The sequence below is a fragment of the Oryctolagus cuniculus genome, chromosome 2, assembly GCF_051225735.1.
Source record: "Oryctolagus cuniculus isolate XC-2025 breed Fujian yellow rabbit chromosome 2, ASM5122573v1, whole genome shotgun sequence".
Lineage (NCBI taxonomy): Eukaryota > Metazoa > Chordata > Mammalia > Lagomorpha > Leporidae > Oryctolagus > Oryctolagus cuniculus.
The window spans coordinates 109254721-109271613 of NC_142868.1; the positions used below are offsets into that span (position 1 = coordinate 109254721).

A 16893-nucleotide genomic window follows, 5' to 3' on the forward strand; every position below is an offset into this window, starting at 1 on the left:
TCGCAGGCGCTGCGGCCTCGCTGCGGATAAGACTCAGGAGCTAGGGGGGCCCGGCGGAACACCCCTGGCGCGGAGGTTCCTGGAGATGCCGGGGAGTGACTAAGTGAGAAGACGATCCCAGTCTCTGACTATTTATAGCTCTTTCTGTGAGCAGCTTTCATTCTCCCTAATTACCTTGCAGCGCCATAATGAGCGTATACCGTGCGGCCCAGCGTGCCAGGTTAAAAGTTGGGGCGTTCTTTCTGTCTTCAGTGGCAAGCAGGCTGTGGGTGATGGCGCTCGGTCCTTTCGCACTTGCCTGTCCCCTCATGGGTCAGTGAGCCGAGGTCAAAATTAGGAGACAGTGCAGTGGTTATGAACACGTGCTGGGAGTCAGAGCAATTCGAGTTTGCATTGCACTCCATCTCATGGTGTGTGACACTGGAAAATTACAAAACCCAGCCTTAGTTTTCTCAGCTGCAAAATAGGGCTGCTAATAAGCACCTGCGACATTGCTGAAGAATTCACCGGGACAGTGTGAGTCTAAGTGTGCAGAGATTGTTGTCGGTGCCATCAGGAGTGTGGGCTTGGAACTCCCTCTCCCTGACACCACCAAGTTTTCTGGAAGGCTTATTCTTGTATTTAGTAAGGCATTCTGACATCTCAAAATGGAATGCTCATTTAAGTCAGGATGTGATAGAAAAAAACAAAAACAAACAACAACAACAACAACAAAAAAAGCAAAAGATCGGTCTGGCTTGGAAGATCAAAATCAGCAAAGATTTTGTTCACCTTATGTCAACCAGGAGCTAGCAATCAAAAATTTGATCCCTGAAAAGACAACACCAATTTTTAACTGAAGTCTGTTACAGCATTGTGATCAGTGGTAATTCATGTGCTTTGAGCAACTGGTATTTCTTGTACAGCCTGTCCTTTTTGTTCCAATCTCACAAAAATGGAGTTTCTAAACCAAAAAACGTTCATCGGGAAGGAAACAATAGGGTCAAAATAAATCGCCAATCCAATAAATCTTTAACTTGAATTCACAAATACAAGGAGCCTTCAAAAAGTTCGTGGAAAATGCATATTATGAAAAACCTTATGCATGGCTTTCAAGAATTTCTGCACCAAAATAAACTTATTTTAACTCTATTTTTCCATGAACTTTTGGAAATATTCTTGCACCCTGCCTCGTGGTTAGAGGGAATCCATTATTCATGGATTAATTGTTTGGAACAAAGTTTTGGCGGTGCAAGTTTCCCTCATAAATGCCCATATGAACTACTGTGCATTTTTTTCTCCCTAAAATTCACACTGCAAAACGGAGGCATGGGAGGGACAGGTAAAGGTGAAGCTGCTGTTGCACTAACGCTTTTGCTTCAGAAGTGAAAAGAACAGAGATTTCTGTAGCTTGTTTGAAAAGCTAGAACTTTCAGCTCTCTGCCAGCAACCACAGCTGAAACTGACAAGGCCTGACATCTCCCTGCTTTTCCTGCTCCCATTTTCTGTGAAAATACTGCAGACGCTGGATCAGGAAAGACAGTGGAGCCTTAAAATAATCACTCTTTCAATTTGCCCCGAGTTAGTTTCCATAGGAAACAAAAGTAGGAACTGTAGCCGGCAGCAAGCAACTGTCTTGTTAGAACCCTCCCTTGTCGGTTCAGCTGTGGCTGTTGGCTGGAATCTGAAAGTGGCATTTTTTCAAAAGGTCCTTTGGCTTCTCAGTCTATGGAGTTTTCACTTTGGAAAGCAATAAAAACGAATGGAAAAAAAGTGAAAATTACTTCCAACACCAAGTTTTCATATACCTCAGGATACTATTTTTCATGCAAAGAACTTTTCATTTCTCTACCTGGTAGTTTATGTATGAGCACTGAAACCCAATTTATAAAAGCAAAATATACATCAAAAAAATGAAACTGCATCTTTGCAAGGTTAAATCCTGGATCTTGTGGGCTACCTTCGCTGTAAACCTGATCGTGTGAAATTGCTTACATAAACATTCCATTTAGGGGGGTAGCTCAGCTTCCACCCCCACACCTTCCTGGGTTCCTTTATATTTTTACAAACATGTTCCAAGTCACAAATGCCGGACAGGCTTCCGCAGAAGAAATGAAGAGAGGAGTTACGGAAAACACAGCCAGCTATGGAATTGAAATTGTTTGTTTAAAATGGACTCACTTGGGAAAGAATATTACCCGGACTTTACAATTGAGCAGGACTTCAAGTACTAATTCTGATCCAAGTTTAAAATAAAAGAGCCTCAATATCATCACTCTCAAGTGCAGGGATGATTTCACCAGGGAGAAAGCCTTTGACAAACATCACCATTATGAATTATAAAGTGTGGTAGTAATTCTAACCTGGGTGAAGGTAATATAAAAAAAAAAACTGCAGCTCAAGAAATATCACACAAAAGTAAGGCTAATTGATGTGGCATGAGCTCCCAGTTATTGTCATCAAATCTATAACATGTTCCTTTAAGGGGGAGGGGGAACCACTTTATTGTAAAAGAAGAGTGGAAAATATAGAAGGAGGAGAAGAGTTCCTGTACATATTTACACAATTTAAGTGGAGAGTAATCCATCAGACACATGCTTACACCAAAGAGTAATCCATCAAATACACTTAAGCACGTTATCTAATACATCTGTGAAACCCCATGCACTTTCACTTTCCTTTTGATTTCCCACCTGCAGCATCAACAAACAAGAACCACAGCCAGAGGATGTGGCTCTGATTTATTTTTTTTAAACTCTGAAATAAAAGCACATTATAGTGTTCACATTACATTTTTTTTATCATTTGAATATTTAGACCTAAAATAATGTCCTTTAACTTAGTTCCTACTCTCATCACCTGGGGGCATTCGTGCTCACATATCTTCCTTTCTTGTTTTTTGTTTGTTTGTTTGTTTTTTCATTTCAAATCAAAGAAGAGGCCATTTTTGAAGTACACTTATGTATTTCTCGGTTACATGTAGATTTTTAGAGAATTTTTTTTAATATTCAAGTCTTAATGTTGGAACAAAACTAAACATCAGGATTGCCATGTGAGAAATATCTTGCAGATTGGAAGTTACAGATGAAAAGAGCCCAGTTTTGAAGGGAAATTACTCTGCTTAAACACACCAGAACTCTGGGGTGTGTGTGTGTGTGTGTGTGTGTGTGTGTTTCTAAGGGATTGCTAAACAGTTTATGTGTAAGTAAGATTGTAATGATGGAAGTCACGTTTGGCTTGCCTACTCTTCCTTCATAACTCATTAATGCCTTTGCCATGGATCCTTTATGGGGCATCCATTACAAGTGTACACTCATAATAGTTTAATCCCACTACTCCCAATTATATACCCCCTTCACGAGAGCTTGCTTCCCTTTCTCTACCTCTGAATTATGCCCAGTAAAAAAAGAATATGCTAACAGAAAGGATTAAAAAAGACAACAAACCTCTCCCCTTCAAACATTAAAAATTACAAACAGTAACTGTAGTGCAACAAAAATAGTCCGAGAGTGGGCAGAAGTGGATAATGATGTGCAGAGGGAAGTACCAGCCCATCACCCCACCCCCTATCATTAATAACCCCACACCTGACAAAGCAAAGGCCCTGCCCGCTAGAACAAGACCACATAAACACCCAATATTTTATTAAACAACCCATTTTAGAACTCAAATCATTAAGCTGCATCTCCATGGGCTCTTCAGAAATACTGTCTGAGAAACATAATGGATTGACTGCAAACTTTTATCTTAGCTATTGCCTCTAGAGTTGTGCTCCTTAATTATTGAAATGCAATCCTGGAAAGAACACTACTTTTATCATTGCACATGAAAGGCAAAAATTTAATATACGGAGTGTACTGTATACACATTACAAATGTATCTGCGTCCACCTTCCAAATAGCAAGCACCCCCGAGTTCCCCCTCCCCTCCTTTACAGCTGCTCAATCTGCAAGAATGTGCAGAAGTAATTTATCTGAAATGGCCACTATTGTTCTTGATTCTGATTTGATTCCAAAAAAGCCAAATAATAGAAACCATTTTGAACATCTATTTTGTGCACCTGTTGTGCGGCATTATGATACTCTGCGATTTCCATTTACGTCAGATCTCTTGACATGCCTTTCATGCACCGTGCTGCTTTGCTCAACAAAAATCCAGGATGCTAGAAACCAGTTCCGTCCTTATTTTATTAACAAAATGGCAATGGCAAATGCTATTGAATGATAGCCCTGGGTGGAAACAGGGGCATATCAACCTCACTACCAGCCAGGGTGCATTTAACAATGTTAAGTCTATTTGAAATCACGGAGCAGCCTGGAGGAGCTCAATGAAAATGTAAGACATTAATATTGTTAATGATTCTGTTATTTGAGCAAAACCATAAGGCCTTGGGTGTTTCAGATTTTTTTTTCTTGTTGCTCTGGTCTTTGAATCTAATGTGAACTGAGAATCTCAACAGTTTTTTGTTAGGCTATTTATGTGGGCTAGTGTTGATCAACCCCAGAAGTTTCTTTGGTGATTAATCCCAGAAGGTGTGGGATAGATACTACACCTGGTATTTCTAAATCATGGGGCATCACTTTAATTTGCACCGCAATAATAGGGCTCCAAGGGTTTCAAAATATTTTCTTAATAGTTTGTCTTAGCTTCTCCGTATGATGACACCACAATTAAATGAAGACTAACCGTGTCCAAAAACAATTGCTCCTGAGGCTTTGTGAGTTCTGAAAGTTAAGCTTTGTGTAGCACAGACTAATTGAACACCCAAGTCTCGTTGGCTGTTTTCAGGTGTATTAATAAAGCGTCTTCCACGCTGAGTGGAGTTGTGTAAAGGTTCCTAACGTCCAGGCATGCAAGGCTACCTCTACTTATGGAAAATGATCATCCTGGTAAGATTTTGTGAGATTTTATTGTATACATTTGAGGTGAAAGTGCCAAAAAAATCTGAGGGAGGGGGAAGTTTGGCATTTCTGAATCCTGCAAAGTAGTTCTTCTCAAAACTCCGAAGGTGATGAAAATAATCAGACTCTGCATGAGAAGTGCCCCTGTGGTACAATCTGGCTTTGTCCTACTATAGGGATCAATCCCTCCTCCATTTATGACACATGGTCTTCCAGGTCCAAGGCCAAACCCCTGCTTCCCAAAGCAATCAGCTCTGTTTGTAAGAAGCTCTATTAGGTAGTGTCCTTTCACATTGTGCTGAAACCTGGACCTTGAGGCAGAGGTAGATAATGGGAAGGGAAGACAATGCCCAGCATAGGGAGTGGGCCATCATGTAGGGTCCTGCTGTCACTGTCCTGAAACTCTGAATCATTGTGGAACAAGGGGTCTCACATTCTCATTGGACACTGCGCCCACAAACTATGCAGCTGATCTTGACTTTGGCTAGGATTTCAGATGGGGGACTGTTAAGAAAAATCTTATACAATGTGCTCTGTTGGGGACTTCTAATGCTATATTATTTTCTCATGCATATCTTGCTAGAAAAATTACCTAGTCCCTTTTGCACTTACTTAAAAAGCAATTTTTAACTAGCAGATTATACATACTTCCATCCTCACATCTACCCCGACTCCAGTTCATTCAATGCAGTGCCAGGATTGGGTAGGAATACAAACCTTGACTAAGGTGTAGTCTCTGACTCCTAGTGTTATAAAATGTCTTGCTCGCTTTTGAAATACTAACTCAAATCATCTGTGGTAATCACAACTAACAGGGTGGGTCTTGGCCAAGTGAGTCAGAGTCTAAAATAACAAGCAGAATGACTTGAAAACACTTGGATTGAATGCTGATTCACGCTTCTGACTGGGGCTGGGCCTTTGGGAATGAGACTTTACCTGAATGCCTCCCTTTTCTTATCTGTAAAGTGGGATACCTGCACCTGGCCTGCCCACCTCACAGGGCCTCATCGAAGGTTGAATGAGACAGCAGGAATCCTGAGTAAGCCCAGGGACCTCGCTGAACCTCAGTGCAGGGTATCTGGGGCCCTTCCTGTTGCTCTGTCTCCTCCATCCCTGTCTGTTTCTGAGAACACAGGAAAGCATCTTGGAGCCATCTGAAGGAGGCACTAACAGTGAATTTTGCATTCTTTGTTCTGCTGGCTCGGTCCTATGATTCTGACCTCACAGTCATATGGAAGACATTTTGCGAAGTCCTCAGGGAAAAGCCAAGCCACTGGAACATTGGTAGAACCTGACAATTGAGTTTGAGTTCCTGAGTGAGTTCTTTAAAGTTTTAACCGTTCATCCTGGGGAAATGATCCTATGGAGATAAAGCACAATCTAGGGCTGGCGCCGCGGCTCACTAGGCTAATCCTCCGCCTGTTGCGCCGGCACACCGGGTTCTAGTCCCGGTTGGGGCGCCAGATTCTGTCCTGGTTGCCCCTCTTCCTGGCCAGCTCTCTGCTGTGGCCAGGGAGTGCAGTGGAGGATGGCCCATTTCTTGGGCCCTGCACCCCATGGGAGACCAGGAGAAGCACCTGGCTCCTGGCTCCTGCCATCGGATCAGCGCGGTGCGCCGGCCGCAGCGCGCCGGCCGTGGCGGCCATTGGAGGGTGAACCAATGGCAAAGGAAGACCTTTCTCTCTGTCTCTCTCTCTCACTGTCCACTCTGCCTGTCCAAAAAAAAAAAAAAAAAAAAAAAATTAAAAAAAAAAAGCACAATCTATCCCTCGATTAGCCAGGATTGTTTATGTAAGGTAGAAGTCAGAATCATATGAGGGTACTCGTGGAAAATGGAATTAAAAGATAAGTTTATTTTGCTGCAAAAGTAAATTGAAATTCACACATATAAGGGGTCTCCAAAAAGTTCATAGAAAATTCATATTGTCAAAAAACCATACAACGATTTTACAAAGTTCTCACCGACATAAACTTGTCTTTTAATTCAATTTTGTCACAGATTTTTTGAAGTTCTTCATACATGAGCCATTGGGAGGAGTCAGAAATCCAATAAGAATGACTGGAACATAAGTCATGTCCTGAAAAACAAAATCTAAATGCCCTGCTGCTGTGTAAGACAAACAGTGCTGGGTTATCTCTAGTCTCCAGTCCCAAAGAAGACATCTAAGTTTTTACGAGGTATGAAAACTGTGCTCTCATTAGAAAGCCTACTTCAGCAAATATTATGGAAAATATATCAAGTGGACATCATTTTTAAAAACATATGATTTGTACTAGGCATTTAGCCTAACAATTACCAATTTGATTCCTACATGGAGTGTAGGGTTTGATACCTGTCTCTGCTCCTGACTCCAGGTTTCTGCTTCTGCAGACCTGGAAGGCCATGGTAATGATTCAAATAATTGAGTTCCTGTCACCAGCTGGGAGACCTGAACTGAGTTGCAGGCTCCTTCCTCTGGCCCCAGACTAGCCTGGGCCATTGGAGACATTTAGGGAGTGAGCTAGCAGGTAGGAGGTCTCTCTGTCTCTCTGCCTCTCAAAGCATAATAGAAACAATTAGAAAGCCCCTTTTCTATTATGTGGTGCCGACATCCCATATGGGTGCTGGTTCTAGTCCTGGCTGCTCCTCTTCCAATCCAGCTCTCTGCTATGGCCTGGGAAAGCAGAAGATGGCCCAAGTGCTTGGGCCCCTGCACCCTTGTGGGAGATGGGAAGAAATACTTGGCTCCTGGCTTCAGATCGACGTAGCTCTGGCCATTGCGTCCATTTGGGGAGTAAACCAGCAGATGGAAGACGGCTCTCTCTGTCTCTCCCTCTCACTGTCTGTAACTTTACCTCTCAAATAAATAAATAAAATTTGTTTTAAAATGGAAAATACTAAAATTATAGAAAATACTAAAGTTATATAAATATATAAATATATATTATATAAGTATATAATATAAAAATAAAGCTATTATTATGACCAAGTCCATGATTAAATGTGATCAAAATAATTAAATCAACTTTGCTGATGCAGTTTCTTTTTTAAAATAAATGTTTATTTATTTGAAAGGTAGAATGACAGAGAGAGAGAGAGAGAGAGGCACATGAGAAAAGAGAAACCTTCTACCTGTTGGTCCACTCTGCAAATGCCAGCAACAGCCGGGGCTGGGCCAAACAGGAGCCGGGAACTCCATCTGGGATTTCCATGTAGGTGGCAGGAATCCAAGTACATAGGGAAGTCATCTGATGCCTCCCAGGGTGCACAGTAGCAGGAAGGCTGGATTGGAAGTAGGAGGTGCTGGCACTCCAGATTAGGGATGTGGGTGTCCCAAATGGAGGCTTAACAATGCCTGCTTCTGGTGTATAGTTTCAACTCTGCTTTTCTTTACCAGCTGGTTAAATAAGCTATAATTAACTTTCTTTTTGTAATATAACTTGAATATTTATTAAAAGATAAAATGAAATAGCATACATGAAAATGCCTTGACATTATGTTCACCTAGGAAGTAGCCTCATCTTAGAAAGGAATGTTCAAGTCTAGGGGAAAAGTTAGTCCCTTAACTGAACGTAAGTGGTAAGCAGGTAAATATTTTACTCAGTACCCTATTTTCTAGGTAAATGTGAACTACCTTGATATACTTTCAGAGTGGCTTTTTTTTAAACTGTGAATCTTCCTGGCTTTTATTTCTGATGAATAGCAGTACTCAGATACCATATCTGACTTTAAGATTCCAAGATTGTTGATCTTGGATTTCTCCAAACAAGAGCACACACAGATTCTTTGGGAAGCTAGAACCTTGACCAAAAATAATTACTGTCATGAAAGCAAGTCATTTACTTCTTCATCTAAAAAATTTATTAATTTGTCAACTAAGCCAATTTCTCTGTCAGCTCAGCCAATAATGGAAAAGGAAAACAGAGGTGAGGCCTTTGAACTTCCTCTCCAGTGTGGTCTCCACCTCTGACTTCTGCTCTAGAAACTGTATTGCACACCTTGGCAATCTCAGTGGATGGGTGAAGGCCCCAGGGCGATTTTCCCACTGTTGGCTACAGCGTGGAGGTCTGGACACGTTGGCAGTCACAGAGTGCCTTGAGCTCACAGCAAAGGTCACGGGTTATCTCAAGCTATCTTTCCTGACACACATGCAGCACATGGTCCTTGTTTCCCACAGCAACTTGAAGCAATGGGTTGCATGGAAGTCTAAGCACTGAAGCGTACATTTCCTTGTATACAACCACAGGTTTCTGAAGAAATGTTTCCCCTACGAGGGGAAAAAAAAACGATATTTTTTTCTCCTCTGGAAAATATTCATTTCATGTGTGAAACCAGTTGGTAGGAGTGAGATATTTTTATTGATTGACTTAGACTACAGAGATGTTGTAATCAAGAAAAACATTAAACTCATAAAAACAGAAGGAATTCATCACAAGGCAGAAATGGGAAATGAGAATAGCACATGTAATATGTAAGACACAATTTTAATCTCTTAACTCATCTCCCCCTACCGCTTGATGCATACACACTTTTCAGAAGGGAAATTGAAACCTTCCATTGGCCTTATCTTCTGCCCCTGATTATCTTCCCTCTTCACCAAGGTTTACCTTGCACCCACTGGCTATGAGAAAGGTAAAGATGAAGGCGGAGAGGAGCCAGATGGCGTTCTGCTTGCTTGAGAAGACTGGTTTTACTTAAGTCAGACTTCCATGGCACAAACTCCTGCCACCCTTGCCTCCTCATGATAGTGAGACTTTGACATTGCATCTGAAAATGAAGAATACTGGGCTCTGGGTGCCTGATTTTTGTACTCCCACACCATCCAGCTACTGGGGCCCAACAGTGTATATACAGGTGTCTATTAGCTTATGTTTTACTTCTTTCTGGCTCTTGTGACACTGGGAATGCTAACTTAATCTAGAATCAGGAAGCATTATGAAAAGAGACCAATCTAATTCCTCAGGGTCTAACGTTGTTTCTTATTTTGTTATGATGGGCAAAAGCCCCATCAAAGAAAGAGCCCAAAATAATGCTTCATTAAAATCAGAAATCTGCATTTGCTCTAACACATTAATTTCTAGCCCATCAAGTAAAATATGCTTTGGTGAGACTGGCTTCCAGGTACTGAGATGGGCTCCCAGGGACCCGAAGAAGATACTCAATTTTCATACATTCACTGATATCTCCCTCGTTGGTACCCAGAACATGGCAGAATATTTGTTGACTGTCAATCAGGCCTGTTTCCTCTTGATTTCTTTCTTTCTTTTTTTAAAAGATGTATTTATTTATTTGAAAAATAGAGTGGCAGAGAGGAGAAGAGAGAGAAAGAGATCTTCCATCCATTGGTTCATTCCCCAAATGGCTGCAATGGTCAGGGCCAGGACAGGATGAAGCCAGGAATCTAGCAATCCCTCTGTATCTCCCCTGTGAGTGGTAGTGGCCCAAGTACTTGGGACATCTTCCACTGTATTCCCAGGTGCATTAGCAGGGAACTGGATCAGAAGCAGTGTAGGCAGGGTTTCAACCAGTGCACATATGGGATGATGATGTCACAGGCAGCAGCTTAACCCACTGTGTCACAACACCAGCCCATTTTCTTAATTTCTAACTCTTTGTCTCATCTCCCCTTCCCTCCATTTCCTTGTATTTCAGGACTAAGAGAACACAAGGACATAAATGCCATGGTAGCCATGTTATTGAACTGTCACTGCCTGGTATTTACTTCACTGAAAGGCAGAATGCCACATGACACAAGATGATGATTTCTGTAGGTCTCCTGGGTTTCTACCAAAGCGTTCAGAAGACTGCTTCATGAGACAACGAGAAGAAGCCTATTTCAACGATTCCCCTATATCACTTGGGCAAAGCTGGGTCTGTGTGGGGCAGACCAGATGGCTTCTCTTTTCTCTGCTCAGTATGCAGTGATGTTTGAGCCTGTAAAGGCAACCAAGGTGAACTCGCTCATTGCACACAACAGGGTGGGTCGTTCACCACAGGGAGCTCTTGAGAGCACTCTGTCCACTCTCATTTTAAACATGCAAGCCACGGGAGTCCTGCCACTTTCCTTGCAAGATTACCCTACAGTCTAATAGACCTCAGCATTAAGAAGATTTTCAATTGGTAATTGGTAATCAGCCTAAATTTCCCTTCTCTTAATTTCACCCCATTATGCCAAACCCTATCCCCTGTTCCACCTAGTTCCTCACCTTCATTAGTGTTTACGCTCTCCAAATACTAATAGATAGCTGGAAAAAAATGCTTGTGGTCATCAGTGGCTCTAGAAAAGACAGCTACCACTTTGAAAAAGAAGTCAGTTCCTGCATGTATCGTTTTCCTTACACCTTATCTTTCATAGTAAGAGACTCGAGTATTTTTTAACGGGAAAAATAAGTCCTTAGGTGAAAGGCACAGCAATCTGTAATGGCCTTGCAGGTAATAGATACATCCTTAATGTGGGTGAGTCATAACAGCATAACTAGGTTCACCTCTCTTCGCCCTGCACACACTGATATAGAACCAACCCTTGAAACAATTGGATAAAACTTTTCCCCTTGAAGTAGTTTATCTATATGTTCATTCTTGTATTAGGAATGTTTATTTATCTCATCACTTCTCACTAATATTATATAGCATACATCATATTTACTGTATTATTTAGATCATAGCTGTAAATGTAAGGTCTTCAGATAGTTCATGGATACTAGGTATCATGCAAAACTATGCATGGAATTCAAAAATTTTTTTGCACCACCAAAAATAAATTTACCTTTTAACTCCATGCTTCCACATAGTCTTTGAAGTACTCTTGTATATAATAGTACTGACAATTTGTGTCACTAAATAAGTACTTGAAATATTTTAAAGTGGCCTTACACCTGATAACCAAGCTTCATTTGTGCCTTGTTCATGACACTACACTTCTTCATGTTTAGACCATATCACTGATTTTATTTAAAGTCAAAAGATCATGTTTCAGTAGCAAACATTCAAAACAGTATGTTCTGAACATTGAGATTTTCATTCAGTCTTCTAAAACTCTCTACCTGGTCTCAGTTTAAGCAATAATTAGCTCTCTATGGTATCTAGTTCCCTATAGTAGTGGTTTGGTTCTGTTTTTATCCTTCACTACCGTGATACTTCTTGATTCTTTTAAGTATTATCTTGAATTTGAAATGAGTTTTCTGCTTACATTCAACCTGATGCATGTTTTATATGAATAAACAAGCCAATGGAACAAAAAACGTTGTGTGATTTCTGGAGTTATTCTATGGACAGTGCCCTGGAACACTTAATTCTGTAAGAGGGCAAGCTTTTGCTACAAACTATTGGCTTCTTGAAGACATTTATGTGCCTTTCTGAAAAATTTCTGCTGAAATCATGAACATGTCCAGCCATTACCAAATTCAGTATGTGGGCACAAGTTCAAGAACCAATTCCGGTCTTCCTCCTTTAGACTACATGATGGAAAATCCAGAGTATTGCATTAATTTCTAAGAATTTCTTGTTAACATTTTTTTGGCAGCAAGTTGAAAAAATACTCTTGGAAGCTGAAAAAAAAAACCAGAAATAAACCTTGGTAAAGTTAAGGAGAAGGGAAGGAACTGGTTGAGGTAACACTGTGACATTTCAAGAAGCTCAACATGAGTAGACCACCCATGTGTGTGGAAGGAGTAGTGGGTACTGGCTTCTAGGTCTTTTGGAAAGGGCAGAACAGTTCACGTGACTTCCGCCATTCCAGTGTTAATGTACTCTGTCCCAACAACGTCCAGGAAGTACAATTCCACGTTTCAGATTCTAAATTCCTAGGAGACACAAATGGGTTTTCCCTTGAGCCTGATCTGTGAACTAGGCAAGAAACTGAGACTTGAGATAGTGGAAGTATGAATGGGGCCCACTCTTGTACATAAAATATTCCTTCCAGAGATGGGGAAATTGCATAATAAATCCACACAGAAGAGACATTCAATCCTCTGGAGTTAAAGTTATATTGCATACCAGGTGCAGAAGACTAATTTGACCTATTGCAACCAGTACTTGTTCAATGTTCCTTCCCCTCCTTTTCTGAGGTTGACATATAAAGTTTCTAACATTTCCTTGGGACACTGAAGTTAGCTACCTATGCAAAAATCTAAGAACTTAGGTGTAACTGGACTGCAAAATTTCAATTGCAATATAACATATACAAAATGAAAATATAATTTATTTTCTTATTTTGGTTGCAGTTCATCTGGCCTCTTCCTGAGCTCTCAGTTGGTAGTGAGTGAGGGTACAGGAGAGAAATTAATTAAATGTCCAGTCAAGTTTGGAGCTGTCAGCCCTGATAACTTAAGCTGTCTTTCTCAGATGGCGCCTATTCTTCCATTTGGATAAAATGCCCAGTCTCTTATGTGTTCACCCATCCCACTATTTCTTCCCCTATGATGATACCCAGGTATGTGAGGGAAAGGTAAGTACAATTTCTGGGTCCTGCTGGCCTTAGAAATAAGTTGGAATTCTCAGATACCTGGGGTACCTTTGTGTCCTCTGATCCTCTCCCTGCTGAACCCCTGTTTCTCAGATTGCTAGATGTCTGCTGAAATTCCTGGCAGGAGTCTGGATCTGGTGAACTTGTGGTCTTGTATTTTGGCTAAGGCCAACAGGGGAAGAGCACATGAGCATGGCCTTAGTTCAGCTTACTCTGTAGATCCCCAAGCTCCACCTTGTGCTCAATGCAGCGCTCTGGCCATGCATTCCTGGCGGCTGCTGTAACCAAGAGGATCCAGTGCTGTTCAATCAGAGCTTTTTATCAACCAGATAAGGGCGGTGGCCATTTTGATGTGTGCTTTACAAAAATAATTGAGCCAATTTTTCCATTTTTTTTGAGGATAAACATTGTTTGGAAGATATCTATATATAATCATACTTCCAGGGCCTGTTTATCCTGAGCTTTAAAATTTGCTGGGCATGTCTATGTGATAAAATATTGAGGTTTAAGATGATTTCCATGTGCACAAAACTTGTAGTTTACAAACTTTTCTGACCATACAATTTTTAATCTGAAAGGTCAAGCAGAAGTTGCCTTTCCAATAGCAAATTTAGTTTTCCAATTGGGGGCCAGCACTGTAGCATAGCTAGTAAACCCATCTGCAGTGCCGGAATCCAATATGGGTGCTGATTCCAGTCCTGGCCATCTCACTTCCTATCCAGTGCCCTGCTAATGCACCTGGGAAAGCAGAGGAAAATGGCCCAAGTCCTGCACCAATCTGGGAGACCTGAATGAAGCTCCTGGCTCCTAGCTTAGGCCTGGCTCAGCTCTGGCCATTGTGGCTATTTGGGGAGTAAACTAGCAGATGGAAGACCTCTCTCTCTCTCTCTCCCTCTCTCTGTCACTGTCTCTTGCTTTCCCTTTGTAACTCTGACTTTCAAAAAAAATAAAATAAATACATACATACATAAATAAATTTTTTTGAAGGAAATAAATTGTTCAAGGACTCATCTTACCTGAATCTCTGCCCTTACTTGTTAAGCTCTAAGGATTTTGCATAAGTTTAAAGAAAACAATCTGAATGATTTCAGACTTGATTCAGTTTCTGGAGCTACAGTATCCTTAATTATTTTCAAAGACCCCTAAACAGTGGGGTTTTATTTTTTTTCAGATTGGTACAATAAATGTCCATTCCATTAAACATAATATTTGTTTGAAAACAATATGAGTTGTTTCATCCAAGTCCCATGTGATATTTTACAAATGAACTCCAAAGATGGGTTTTCAGTCATACATTCCCAGAACCAGGATCTGAATTCTGGCGAGCATTCTCCTTATTGTTTCTAGTTTTCAACTACCTGGCTTACAGAACTATAAAATGAACTTTCCAGCATATATTGTTGTTTTAAAAAGAAATACTGTTGAGGGCTGGTGCTATGGCTCAGCGGGTTAACGCCCTGGACTGAACGCCTTGGCAAACCATATGAGCACCAGTTCGAGACCCGGCTGCTCCACTTCCAATCCAGCTCTCTGCTATTGCCTGGGAAAGTAGTAGAAGATGGCCCAAGTCCTTGGGCCCCTGCACCCATGTGGGAGACCCAGAAGAAGCTCCTGGCTCCTGGCTTTGGATTAGCACAGCTTCGGCCACTGCAGTCAATCAGGGAGTGAACCATCAGATGAAAGACCAATCTCTCTCTCTTTCTCTCTCCCCCTCCCTCTCCCCCTCTGCCTGTCCTCTCTCTGTGTAACTCTGACTTTCAAATAAATAAATAAATAAATAAATAAATTTTAAAAAAAGAAATACTGCTTCTCTTTAGTCTGTGTATATTATATGCTTTCTTCATACCCAGGAAACAATTAAATTGAATGTCTTTTTTTCTTTTTATACTGACTTTTTCAGAGAAACATAATTCTCTTTTCCTTGCCACTCATGACTGCTTTCTGGCCAGATTTGACTTTCTAAAAACTCATAGATTTTTAGAATTTGGGAGTTCTACTTAGTCTGGGGTTGTATGTGTCATTTCTTCAGAAAAACACACTTGTATTTTCAGTGGATTTACAGGCCAACAAAGTTTAGGGAACCAGGGCGAGAACCCACGCTTCTCACGTCTCTTCCCTCTCCTCGTGAGCAAGGATCACTAGGAGCAAATTCTCCTGCCCCTCCTTTCCCACGCTTATTCTCAGCACCGTTCATTCCCTCAACAGGAATCTTCCAGAATCCTCAGTTTCTGTGAGTGAGGAGAAGACAGCAGACAGCAGAAATCTCTGTCTTTTCCACAATTTGTATTGAACTACAGTTAGTGTTCTCTTACTTGTAGGGGAACCCAGATAATAAAGTATGAGATCAGATTCCAGTCATCACAATATAGCAAACACAATGTATAGAAATTAACCCCTTGCCGATAGCCCCCATTACAGTGAAGGTCTTCAGTATCTCCATCAAATCATTATCCTTCATGCTTACAGAGACATTGAGTTCTTATGTTTATGAAGTACATGATCAATAACGTAGAGGGCAACATGTATCAGGCATGGCAGACAGCAGAAAGGCAGGGATGTGGGACAGGTGTTTGACCAGGTGATTAAGATGCCAACATCCCGTGTTGGAGTGCTAGGTTTGATGTCAGACTCTGGCTCCTGACTCCAGCTTCCTGCTAGTGTAGACCCTAGGACACAGCAACTTGGTTCCTGCTGCACAAATGGAAGACTTGGTTAGAGTTCCTGGACCCAGTTGAGGTTTTAGCTCAGCAGTGTCTAGCATAGGCATCTGGGGAGGAAACAGCAGATGGGAACATTTCTCTCTCTCTCTGTATGAATCTCTCTCTCTTGGTATGAATCTGTGTGGGTGTATGTGTGTCTGTGTGTGTGTCTGCCTCTGCCTCTCAAATAAATAAAAAATTTAAAAGATAAACCTACAAAACCTATGCTAAGTCAAACAACGTTCTTGTTTGAGGCCCCTGTCTATAAACCCATGATAGGCTAAGACAGATTATGATAATTTGACTCCTGTGTGTAGAGTCCAAGATAAATGGATCAATTAATAAAAATATCGTGTTGTTTACTGTTAACTTCTGGTGTATACTACATGTACATGAGCACTCAAATCATAGTTTAGAATTTTGTCTGGTAGATATATTTAATGCTTTTTGTACTCAATATAAGTGCTGTGCCTCTTTTTGAGTAATATTTATTTATTTTTATTTATTGGAAAGGCAGAGCAACAGAGAAGGAGATGGATACAGAGATAGAGAGATGGATCTTCCATCTGGTGGTTCATTCCCCAGATGGTGGCAGGGTTGAGTCAGGCCAAAGTCAGGAGCCAAGAACTCCAGCTAGGTGTGAGTGGCAGGTCCCGAGAATTTGAACCATTGTCTGCTGCTTCCCAGGGTGTGTGTTAGGAGGAAGTTGTATTGGAAGGAGAGTGCAGATCTGGATTCGGTTCTGATACAAAATGCAAATATTCCAAATGCAAGCATCCCAAATGGTGTCTTAACTGCTGCACTCACAATGCCCACCACGACTCTTTGTAATAGTGTCATTGATTCAGTCTGACTCTGTGTGTGCATGAC

General features: G+C 41.2%; 2 long non-coding RNA genes across 9 annotated transcripts in view; one reads left to right on the forward strand and one right to left on the reverse strand.

Annotated features, from left to right (window-relative positions):
- The window catches only part of LOC138848806 (uncharacterized), a 127265-nt gene that overhangs the window by 107832 nt on the left and 2540 nt on the right, over positions 1-16893 (reverse strand). The window lies entirely within an intron of this gene.
- Positions 1-16893, forward strand: part of LOC103346804 (uncharacterized) — a 59372-nt gene that overhangs the window by 15314 nt on the left and 27165 nt on the right. Inside the window, exons 3-6 of one of the 7 annotated variants that reach the window (XR_016230174.1) lie at positions 4768-4868; positions 6108-6196; positions 6880-7058; positions 10513-12089. The exons of 1 other annotated variant lie outside the window; for it this stretch is intronic. This is a non-coding gene — a long non-coding RNA (uncharacterized LOC103346804). Of the gene's footprint in view, positions 1-4767; positions 4869-6107; positions 6197-6879; positions 7059-10512; positions 12090-16893 lie in introns of those variants that run through there. 5 more of the 7 variants (XR_016230176.1, XR_016230173.1, XR_016230175.1 and 2 more) reach the window with 5 other exon arrangements.